The following is a 12,470-nucleotide window of genomic DNA, read 5'->3' on the forward strand; positions in this document are numbered from 1 at the left end:
TCCTCGTGCAACTGCCAATCATTCCCTCCTGACTGTATTTTCAATTTTGTTTTGATTCTCCACTTGGTCTGTATGCTCTAAGTTTTCCTCCCTTCCTCAGAAGAGACAAGATAATGAACTTGTTTTCCTTGAATAATCTTAGTCCTATCAGTTCTAAGTGGGAAACCAAAAATTGTTTGATCTATATTGCAGCATGTGGTCCTGCCATTAAGCTAATTTACTGCTTTCACTTTGTTAAACAACTTACTCGTGTCCCATGTAGCAGCTATTGATTTTTATATCCTATGTTTTTAATACCATGTATCCTAAAACGAGTTGTCAATTTGTTGTTTGTATAGCAGCCTCCTATCATGTCAGCAGAAATTGTTCCTGGCTCTGAAAAATAACAGTGCCGTGTCAGCAGAGGAAAGACAGCTTTTTAAAGGATACTATAAAATGGTTCTTTCAATGACTTGTGTAGTGCTCCAGAGATGTAACTACTTCAGTGGCTCAGATCCATGACCTATTTTTCTCGTCCCTTGGAGAATCACCTCTGATTCTCACTGTGGTCTTGTCCTGTGAGTTTAGAGGGCCGCTCACATTCACCTAATTAATTACATCCTTACTTGCTCCCTCGGCTTGGTGTTGAGAGTGTTCATAATCTTTTTTTGCCAGTTCAGCCCTGGAAAAATAGGGTAGCTGGCAGTGCAGATGCTCTTTGTGTTTAGTCACGAAGGCTCTGGCTATAAGGTCTGTACTGTTAGTAAGGCTAAAGTGTGCCCATTTCTCATGCACACATAGCTCAACTTAAGAAAAAAACAACAAAACTGAAGTATTTGTAGCTCCAGTGAAATTCAGGCCAGTACTGTCCACATGGATTGTATATCCGAGGAACCATTTAAGCTAGTGCCAGGAAAAGGGTGGCTTCTTCCCCTGCTGTGCCGCGTCAGCAAATAGCAGACTGGCATTTGTCATTGTGGACTTCATGAAAGTGCTTGTCATAGCTGTTTCTCTGGCTGATTTGAATTTTTATTTTGTTTATTAAGTGAAGAGTGTTAGTGCCAGGGCTAAATACTGTTTTACTATAAAATCTCAATAAGATTAAATCCTGTTGTGATTCTCTAATTACATTTCAAGGATACTGAGTTGCTTTCCCCGAGAACCTGTGGTGATCTCTAGATGTATCCCTGGTTACAGAACAACACTGGATTGAAACAGTGAGGGATACACCGTGTGTGAGATATTTTGGGGCAGTGTTAAAGGTGCAGAGGTTCAAAAAAGCCTGAAGCCCTTTGAGTAAACCGCCTTTAGTAGAACTGACTTCTGCCCTGCCAACTCCAGTGTCACATTCATGCCAGGGCAGATATGCTGAGTATTGCTATGAGATTGAACAAAACAGTAGAACTGTGTTCAGCTGGTATTGCTTCTGTTGCACTAGTTAGTTTTCACTCTTGTCATAAACACAAATCCTTATAGACTAATTAGCAGATGTACTGCAGTAGCAGCACTTGTTTCACCTTTTCCCTGAAGACTGCAATTGGCATTTGCTTTGAAAGCTATGTAAAGAGTATCTTTTCAGGATTTCATTCATTTTTGTCGTTTTTTAGCATTACGTGTGAGAGAGGGCATATGAGCGCACCTGGAAAAGGAAGTTCAATTGTCTGGCCTATTTTCCTGAATAGCATACAGAGCTATAATCCCACCCTGAGGGAATACACACCATCTTTATGCCAACTGGCTTGGGCAATATGGAGCTTGTCGGTGCCAGCAGTTTTTAAACGCATGTAGCTACACTTTGTAAATGTACTGCACTGAGATAAAGCAGTGTCTATACTTTTCTTCCCCAGCGTCAAAGAAGAGGTGGCTATGCTGTTGCAAAAAGCTCTAATCTAGATAAAACCGTAGGGTTTATATGCTTAAAATTTACTCCAGCTTAACTATTTCTGCTTGATTTCCTCACTCTGCATACCTTTATCCCAGGATGAGTGTGTCCGGTTCTGAATCACAGAAGTCACTTCAAAGCTTTGGAATTGGACTTTCTTGATGCAGAATACGAACACCCAGGCAAGGGTTAAATAAGGGATAGTTAGCTCAACTCTAAATTCACTCCATGCCTTAATCTGGATTGGCTCCTATGCATTGACAAACTCCTAATTAATTCAATTGCTAGTGAAAGGTACCGTTTAAAAATTAACATTGTGTTGATGAGGTATTGAGGAACAAATTCTCTTCCGGTAGAGCAAGGGGAGTTTAGACAGAATTAGTGTGTGAATGCAAGAGAAATTCAGTGCTTGACCTTTCATTCTTCTGAGACTGCCAACAAGAATCTAAGTGCTTCCGTTACCGTTGATTTTGGTGGTGCGAACACCTGCCCATTAACAATGAGAATAAAACTCACAAGCTCGTTTCCTGGAAGGTAGGAGCTATCAGACGTAATGACTGCAGGCTTTATTGATCTGATGGGGATTTGGAGTGCTAACAGACAGCCTAAAGGTTCCACGGCCAAATAAAAATCCCTGAGTCCCTAAAGTCCTTCGCACAAATGAATTCTTCCTCTTTTACAGGCCTCTCTATTATCAAGACGTGTCTCTGTGAAGACTAAGCTACCGATTTTCCCTAAAAGGAGTTTTTACAAACAGTCTTTTTCAATGATGATTTTTTGCTTTCTTCTGTATAGGTGGATACCTCACTTGACAGTAACTCTGAAATCTCCCCTGGCCTAGTTTCTGTTCTCAGCAGTACAAGTTAACGTATGCTCTTGAAGACGGTTTTATTTCTGCTCTTTCCTGATTCCCTGGAAGAGCAAGAGGCTAAGCAACATCAGCTTTATCAGAAATATAAAAAGTCAAGGGCAGGACTTTCTCTTTAGGAACAACTATCTGTCCCTCATGTGAAAGAGGTGGGTGAAAAGCTCTTGATATGAAAGATGGCTACTTTCATGTACCAAACATTCGCCAAATATATAAGGTTGCTGGAGAACAACAAACTGCCACCTGAGAATTCTTTAAACTTGCATCTCTTGAAGACTTTTGTGGCAGCTGCTGTTGCTTGGATATCCAGAGTTAAGGATATCTGCCCTCCAGTACATGGAGGGGAGTTTTAAGGGCCAGCTCAGAACAGGATCTCTCCCCAGTAATAATGCAGCATGCTTGTAGCCTCTTCCAGTCTTTGGGCAGTTAACCAGAAGTAAGAAATCTTTCAAAGGTACAAAATCTGTACTCCTAGGCTCTGTGCTAGCCAGTCTTTCTGCTGTAGAAGATTTTAAAAAATGACAGTCCCTCCCAGTTGCTAGATTTGATGTTCAAGGACCTGTGTCACAGTCCTTGCTAATATGGCTCTAGATGTTGACTTGTCATGTCATATACACAAATTCTAATATGCTCCTTTTTTCTCCTAACATCTTATTGTCCACTGATAGCACCGTTTTGGTGTGGGGTTTTCCTTGCCAAGGTGGGTATTTTGGAATACCTAGGAGTCCAAGTCCAGGGAGTCTGAGTCTTTTGGAAGTCAGAGCAAAGTTGTGGACCTTTTGTTCTACGCAGGAAGTAGCCACAGACTGCACCTTTCTCACACACTATGTAGAGAAGAGAGGAGTGTGTTTCAAGAAGACACAAAACTATGTGTGCCATATTCATTAACAGATCCATCTAGTACCCTTTGAAAGAGAAGGTGAAGGCAAACCTGCTTATCAGAGGTCTTAGGATATACAGAAGCAGTTCTTCAAACTAACATCATCAGTGCCATCTTTTACAGATAAGCCATTGAGTTAACAGATGTTGTGTCCGAACAAAATCACAGGTATTGAGTGAATTACTGTGCAAAAGCAGGTGGATATCACTTTCTCATCATTTCTGTTGGGATCTAATCAGTGTCTGAATCAAGGAAGATTGACCCGGCAGAGTAAATGTTCTTATAAGTCCCAGGGAGGCCTTAACAGACCTGATCCCATACAGTTGATCTGTGAGCCTCTGTATTCACTTCCCTGGGTTCAGATTTCTTCATGCTGCTTGCTACTGAGAGAAGAAATCACTGTTGATTAGGATTGCTTTGCCAATAAGTTAATATTATTTATTTTGTGTATAGTAGTTTTTATCAGCCATACAAATGTTTGTGGACATAGCGTGGAACTTCAGAAGAAAAATTCTCCCAATAGTAGATGTGCAAATGGGATCTAGTTTTTCTTGTAGATCTGAACAAGTGCTCTCATTTTAATTCAGAGAGGATGACTGAAGAAAGCTTTACTTATAACAGGTGACATAGAATAATCTTACTATCGAAGCTGTGAGATTCTGGAATTTACATTTAAGGAATTTTGGAATCACAGAGGAGTTCTGCAAGAGGCTTCCGAGATTGCTTTCAAGATCTGTCATTTTTCTTCATAGGTGGAAGCATTGCTTCTTGTTAAGGCTTTATTGTTTTAGTTATAGCTCCAACAAGTAGAATCCTTTTCGTATCATTTTAATGGGGTGAATCAATTTACTGTATTACACCAAAAATTGAACAGGAAGCAACGTTCCCACTGACACCTTGAATAAAGATTAAGTATAAAATTTAATCTGAAATGTGTAGGTAATGCTAGGTAAAAATTATCCTGGAAGCTAAGAGGTTTTCAAACTTAAAGCGTAGCTAACTCAACTAGGATTAAAAAAAAGATGTGTTCTGTGTTCAAGACCCGTCTCCTTTAGGACATGTTCAGTGTGTAAGTATGTCGACAAATTATGTGAGTCTGTCACTTGACATACTTGCTGCACCTTTTTCATCATTGAACAAGCAGGATTGTAAAGAGATTTGCTCTTGAAATTAGCTCTCTCTAATGATTTAGAGTTTGAATGGCCGAGTTGTTTAGTTCAACTGAAAAGAAAACTGGGACTAAACTATTGCAGACAACCGCTGATTTTCCTATCCAGATTTCCACTATCTCATGTTAACGTGTTCCTCTATTCTCTGCTCTGCATCAATAGGGGTATTTTGGTAGAGAGGAGGGAGGCGGCTGCTTCTGTGGTATAACCTGTTTCTTCTCTCTTCTTTCAGTACATGCATCAGTGTGAGAACGCTCTCACGGAAAGCACCTTACCTCTCTTACAAATAGTTCTCCACAGAACAGTGTTTCCCCAGCGGATATTTAAGGGGCATACAGTTCAGTCTAGGAGGACTCACATGTAATTCCCCCTTATTTTGCAGAATTTGTGGGTCTGCAACTGCTACAAGTTTTTGGTTTGGGGTTGTTTTCTTTTTTAATGAAGACTGAGAAAAAGGAATCCACTAAAAGATGGAATATATATTTGTTTTGCATGGAATATTTTTTGCCAACAGAGATTACAGTAAAATTCTTGAGTAAACAGTATCCATCTGAGAGAGGTAACCAAGCTAGCAGGACTGTTTCCTTTGTGAACGCTCTGATCACCTACTTAATGTTAATTTATGGCAGTACAGGAATGATGAATAGGAGGCTTTACAAATGTAGATGCCTAGGTAGTACGTGCGTCCTGTATGTGTGAATTAGGTGGTGCTGATCTTTGACATGGGCGGCAGTCCAAAGGAATGGCAGTATGAAGAACCAGATGTTGTTGAACTGCTAGATGTTCAGTGATGCTACCATACTGTGCCTTTTTTATCCTTGGAAATGGAATAAATGAAGGTTCTCTAAAGAGAGGAAGCCCAGTTGAGCCGCTTGGAGTACAGGCACAAAGAATCCAGAAGAATTTTTGCACTGTTGAGGATGGCAGCATAGTAAAATAGTGGCTTTTGAAATGAGAGCTCTTTTGGGTTAATAAATGTCAGGGAAGCCATTTTATGCAAAATATTACTGTAATTGCGGGCTCATGTTCTGATCGCCTTATCAGGGGAGATGCATCCTCAATGGCATCTTTGTTTGTCTTACAATGGAAAAAGATAGAAAATAAGCAATTAAAGCAGACTTATTTAAATGAAAGGCTGTTTGGATGCCACACATCTGAGCATTCAGCTATGCAGTTCTAGCTAAGATTGTTGGTTAGTTTTTCTGTAAAAAAAACCTAATTTATTGCTGCTCTGTGTACTTGCTTTGTGGTATGGCCAGGCTACTGACAAGAGATAAATTCTCTCTTTTTGTTTCAACTGTGATCTTCTTTTCTTTCTTCCTGCTTCTCACCCTAAAGCAGTCTCTTATGAATGTGAACATAGAAACAAGAGGTTAATTACTTCCATTATGTTCTTGGGATCCTTGTTATACCAATGAATCTTGTAAAGAAATGCTACAAAATCTGTTACTGGTCAGTTCAAAAATAGATGGACTTTGCTCTGATTGTGTATCAGTTGACATTCTAGTAGGGAATAGTGTGTTTATTGAGCTTTATGAAAATGAAAAACAAACCCCTTGTTCCCTAGCTTGTGGTCTAAGTGCCAGCTCGGCATGGGCAAATCCACCATTAAATTCAAATCTCCCAAGAACATAAGATACCCTAGGGAAAATCAGCAGACATCTTTTATATAGTGATCAAGAAATCTATTTTCAAAAGGAAATGGTTTGTTTTTATCCTGTAATACCTACTCATAACAACAGTCTAATAGTAGGGGAAGATTAACATTATTCAGTCATTTATATGTCAAATCTTTATGGCAAACTAGCATAGATTTTGAGTTAAATCTCAAAGACTCTTGCTTTCTCGTTGTGTGTGTGTGTGTTGCTTAATCTCCCTGGCCAGTATAGGGGATGTTGTGATCTCCTCGTTAAAGACGTCACACTGAGAAGATTGTAGTAGAGGAATAAATAGAACAAGTGTTAGGAAGCCAAGCAGCTCATCTTGGTTGAACTAAAATGCACTCCACACAAACTGGCTTCCCCATAGGTTTGTTTCTTCTAACTTTAAGTAAGGTTCAGTTACCATTTTGCAGGATGTCTAAGTAGCTCATTTGAGGCTTTTCTAAGTACATCTGCCTCCTTTTCTGAAATGTTGTTTTACCTATTTGTGCAACTAAGCAGCCGACATTTTTTACAGTAAGTTATTCCTGTGGTAGAGAGAGCAGACAAGGGCAGTGACTCCCAAAGTGCAAAGCAGCTCAGAATTTCACAGGTGAGGCTCAGCAGGGAGCTTGAACACTTGAAGGTCTGCTAGATCTGGGCTGGCTGTGTGCAGAGCTGTCTCGCTATCATTAGCCTGTATTCCTGGCCCATGGTGCTGAGGTGTGCAGTGCTAAAACACCGGAGTTGTTCTGGGCAGGGACTGCCAGACCTGTCCAGGCTGATTATCTCCATCTGGGTGCCAGCTGTGTAGTCACAGTGTGCGTCTTTGCTAACAGGTCTGCTGTTTCTCCTTATAATTGGCCTACGTGGAACAATCTGATCAGATATGTTCAGACATCCTTCAAAAATAGAGGAGATCCATCAAGACAAATATAAATGTTTCTGCATGGGATTTTGTGAAAGGAAAAATGGCAGCCCGATGTTTAGGAGTTCAACTGCAGGTAGATATCTAAGATTTGAAAGATTTCCCGCTAAAATGTTAAACTGTATGTGTTAATAAATTGAATAAAAACAATACGAGAGAAAAAACGAGTCCTTGCCTATTCCCAGCTGGATCTGGTGAGGCTGGAACTACTGGAAACTTTTTCAAGCAAAGTTAAGTTAGGAAAAGCTTGCTGCTGGAACTTACTGCCTTTTTCCAGAAGTTTTTTATTCCAGGACTGCTCAGACGTTGTTCTGCTCTGATCCTGACAGATTCTGAAAGAATGTAATGAAAAAGGAAACAAGGCAAGATGCAGCAGGGTGGACACTTCCCCGTAGTGGCTGCCTGCTTGCAATCCAACTCTGGGAAGCTTCATTGGATATGGAAACAGCTAGTCCCAAAATACAGTTCCATTACAAAACAGTGTAAGCGAATATCTCAATGTTATGGGTCCATTCGTGGCTCCTTGTAATAGGGCTGGTCGGGTGGCATTCACTTTGGAAGCACAACTCTGCCTAGCACGGAGAGTTTATTTTTAGTATTTTAACCAAACAGCTTCAAGACTTGGCATTTTCACTGAAATTTAGACTAATGGCTCGACCACTGACTGCCTGTGTTCAAGGAGTCTGAAGCTGAGAGTGCTGATGGTAGTGAAGGTGGTATCAGGCTGTTTGGACTTAAACAAAATATGTTTATATTGGTTCAGCTCTTAAGAGTCTTTTAGTCGATAATCTCTGAATGTCATTCTGTACAAAATGGATGGGCACTTTGTACAAAATGGTGCCTGCCTATCCCTGCCAGCAATGAACAGCCATAGCATTTGTCCCAAGACTTTGTCCTTTCAGATGAACTGCTGACTACGTTTTGCAAAAGTATTGCTACAGTTCCCGGAGCTGGCAATTTTGAGGACAATTTGAATACATGAAAAAGTGCTGTGTTTCCACTCATTCATTGGGCTCCCTTTTATACCTAATGAAGTTTTGTGGAAGGAAGCCTTGTATATAAAAGCATGTTAGAAACCACGTATCAGGGGCATCTCTAATTTTTAGAGTGGGGGAGATTTTTTAACTTAGCTGACTACTTGTCTTAAATGAACAAAGAAACAACCTGTGATATTAAGCATGACCCATATATGGACTTCATTGAAGCACTTTCTCTGAGCTCAAGATATGCTTGAGTCTCCAGAGTTAAAAAGGAAAAAAGAAAACGAAATTAAGCATTTGCATGGGAACTCTGTTTGAATTAAAATGAACCAAGAAAGGAATAAATGTGGTACTTTCCCCCATGACTCTCCTATTTTACATTTCTGGTGTTTTTAAGTTGTCTTAATGAACAAGAATATTATTGATAAGTTTCAGAGATTTACTCTTTTTTCTAGCTGGAAGCATTTTGCTTCTATTGTCAGAGCTAATACATCTATTTTTTGTCCTGCTTTAACATGCCATTTTAGACACTAAAAAGTAGTTCTAATTCTGCAACCAGTCATCTTCCTTCCCTTCCTGCCCCCCACTTCCATTAGCAATCCTTGGCAGTGATTCAGAACCACCCTGCTTTCTAGTTAGGGTGAATGAGAAACCACCAAAAGCAAGAAAAACACTGACTGAAGGGAACCACTGGCACCCGCTCTGTAGCATGATTGCAGCAATCTGTGCTACTGCAAAGTCATTCCAAGTTAGAGTAAGAGTTTCCATTAGCTAGAGAGCAGAGTTCCTGGCTGTCTAAGGAGTGAGGCAGTATTGTCTACTGAAGCACAAGATTTGAAGCCAAACACCTCCTGAGATCTCTTTCCTCTTCTCTTACTGATTCATTGTGTGGCTGTGGGCAAATCTTCATGCTTATTTCCCAGTCTCTACAACATGCAGTTATTAAAAAGCTACTTTGAGAACATTATTTGAAGCTTTTGAAGTACAGCGTAGTACTAGAAATTGTTTAAGTTATTCATCACTGAGCTGTAGCGTATTGCCTATTCAGTGGGACATCCTATCTTTCTACTTAAATAATAGGATTTGTCTCCTGTCTGGAGTAGCCCAAGGTAGATGATAGTGACGGTATGAAGTTGTGCAAACTGGTAGCGCAGTGAATGAGTTCGTGCCAAAGCCCTGTTTCCCATCAATTTCCAGTCTGCAGATCTGTTCTTAGAGGTACATGATATATGAATACCTCCAGGAAATTACATATTCTTCTAAAATACACAAATCTGATAAATCTATGGATTATCGGAAGTAGTCTTTGGAGCTCAATAGGTTGGTGTGCTAGAGAGCTCTATAAGAAGAGACATGAGGCGAAGTAAAAAAAAAAGAAATTCAACATTAATGGGGGAAAAAGCATGTAGTCACAACATAAGCACCGGCAGTTGGCAGTCATCTAGGCTTTTTGTGTTGTCAGTTGCTTATTTTACTGGGGGACGCTTTCAGACCGAGATGTTGCTTGGAGTTCAGAGGACAGATAAACCGAACAGCAGGGGAACCTGCTGATGCTCAGCTATGCCATTTTCAATAAACATCACTTCGCTCAATAGAGAAATTATTGCAGAGGCCTTCAAGGAACAAAGGCATCGACTGGCCACAAACAGTGCTACATAAAACCGCCTTTTTAAAGCCTTTTAAGGTTTTTTTTTCCACACTTCACACAAGGCTACAGGTCATTCAAGTGAAACTATATGAAAACGCCAGCTAAGCAGCCATGTTTATCCCATTTAAAAATTTGGTCAAAGAAGTCTTTGTTCGTCTGCTCGGGTCTGTGCCCTGTCAGTATGGGGAAGTGTGAAGATCCTTTTAGACATGTAAAAAAAAATCCACTCCTACAGTATTGCAAAAATTACATGAAATCAAGCCAAGCTTTCCTTTATAAGCAAGCCAACATAATGCATATTTTAAAACAATTGAGTGGTGATATAAAATAAAGACGTTCAAAATACCTCATTCCGTTAAAGCTAATTTTGTTGCATGACTGTCGTGACATCCTGCGTTTCAACTCTGCAAAGAACAATAGGCCATAATGATTTAGAGGGAGGTAAATTCCTCCGAGGGCTTCTGGTTACAACCTCATATATGAAAATGAAGTTATTCACCAGAACTCCTTGATAGATTATTTCCATGAAACTCCCGCTAGTTCACTTATTGCTGAGAACCTTGAAATATTATCATAATAGTTCAGATGTGTTGAAATGATTGAATGTTCTGAAGTAGTTAAGACAAAACGAAGTTGTTTCAATTGCTGAATCACTTTCAGCGTTCACTTGCAGAAAGGAAAATTGTTCGATGTGCTAAAATTAAAAAGTGGGCAAACTGAATCGCGCACTCTTTTTATTCCAAATTGTTTTGGGGTTTAAAGCATTCAACTTAATTTTAAGCATTCTGGATAAAAAAAGTCTCTATCCAGCCATATTTAAGTTGCAGAAATGTTCTTTTAATTTCCTCTCCCTCATCGTGGCGTTCCTTGGAGTGGCTTCCCCAGCTGTCCTGTGAGCTGCCTCACCTTTTGATATAGGTGGGTCACCTTCTGTAAAGAGGTCCCAGTGCTTTACGTTTCAATTGTATTTTTAGTTTCCCTTGTATGTGTGGTGGCTTTATTAGCTTTCTCCTTAGTTACGTTCAGTTTTGTTCTTTCCACCGAGCTGCAAGCAACCCACTTTAAAATTGCGTTCTGATAAAGCCCTATGGATTTTAAAGGTCACATTCTTTTCTTGGATGAATACATCATTCCCATTGATTCACCTGCTGTTTCTGCAAACTCAGTATTACTGATGACATTAATTATGTTAATATTCAAAGGGTTCTTAGCATGAGCTCAAGCTTTTCTAACATGCTAATTTTTGAGATCCATTTATAATGCAGGGAAGATGGGGAGGAGTTGAGCGTTATTGCACTGGAAAAGAGAAAATAATTTTCTTTGTGCAATTCATGCTTCTGAGATGGTCCTGCAAGCAATGATGAGTTTTTCTAAGTTATTGATTGTTTTACTACCTAGGATGTAAAGCGATCTGCGGATGTGATCACATGTTGTTTTTCCTGCTGAGACATTGGTATAAAGGAATTCTGTCAAGCCTATTCAGAGCAGCCAAAGAAAAGCCTAAAAAACATAGGCAGCAGAAAGCAGCATAAAACCACCACATTGCTTCAGCTTGCTTTTATTTTGGCACTGTTATCTGGTTCTAGGAACCATTTTAACATCTGTTTCTAGAGGAAACAAAACACATTTCTAACAGTAGCAAACAAAGCACTTCCACGGATCTGGCACAGAAAGCAGCTTGCTCCCTCTGACGGGAGAACCTGCCCCATAAGCTGGCGATTTGTGTGTGTTGATTTGATTCGGAGCTTATTCCCACTTTAAACAACATTGTATTCTATGCACCACAAGTGCATTTTGATTTTTGCTTTAACTTTTGTTGTTAGGGATCTCAAATCTTAGGTATTTTCTTTCGGAGCTTAGAAGTGGTTAGTCTTTTTAGGGTTGAACTTAGTCCCTAGAGAAGTGCCTAGCATGTGCTGCGGAAGCGTTGTCTGTGTAGCCTTTGCTGGTACATCGGGGTTAACAGGGCAGACTTCTCATCTGCTGCAGGCAGGAGCTGCTGGGGAACGTCACATATTGTTGCTTTTGTCTGAAGAAATCAATGGTTGCTTGCAAATGCCTAAATTGGTTCCTGTTGCTCAGCAGTGACAAAAATTGCTGGAACCTGTAAGAGAGTTAAGCTTCTACAAGATTAGACTCATCTGGACAGAGAGGTAAATCTTGAAACAATGGTATCTACATCTGTCCCTCGTTCAGCTGTTTGCAAACCACTGTAATTTATTCTTTTTTACCTTTTTCCCTCCTGATGACCCTTAGCTTCATCTCAGTACATCTGTAACCCTTTCCTTCAAAACATACGTCCATTTGTTTCTTGCTCCTTTGGTTTGAGGAAGAGAGGAAAAGTCAGTGAAATGGCTTAGTTTGCAATATTGCTGTGTATTACTGAAGAAACAAAACACGTTCTCCCACCCTGCCTGCCCTTGCTGGACACTTCTCTTTCCAGAGTCTAGGAGCTCTCCATCATCTTCATTGTTTTTGTACAAGTAGCTGCTTTTG

The 12,470-nt window shown here is 40.0% G+C and overlaps 1 protein-coding gene across 2 annotated transcripts in view; it reads left to right on the top strand.

Annotated features, from left to right (window-relative positions):
• The window catches only part of PDE6D (phosphodiesterase 6D), a 39,817-nt gene that overhangs the window by 11,411 nt on the left and 15,936 nt on the right, over positions 1 to 12,470 (top strand). The window lies entirely within an intron of this gene.

This window comes from Platalea leucorodia, assembly GCF_965183815.1.
Source record: "Platalea leucorodia genome assembly, chromosome: 8".
Classification (NCBI taxonomy): Eukaryota; Metazoa; Chordata; class Aves; order Pelecaniformes; family Threskiornithidae; genus Platalea; species Platalea leucorodia.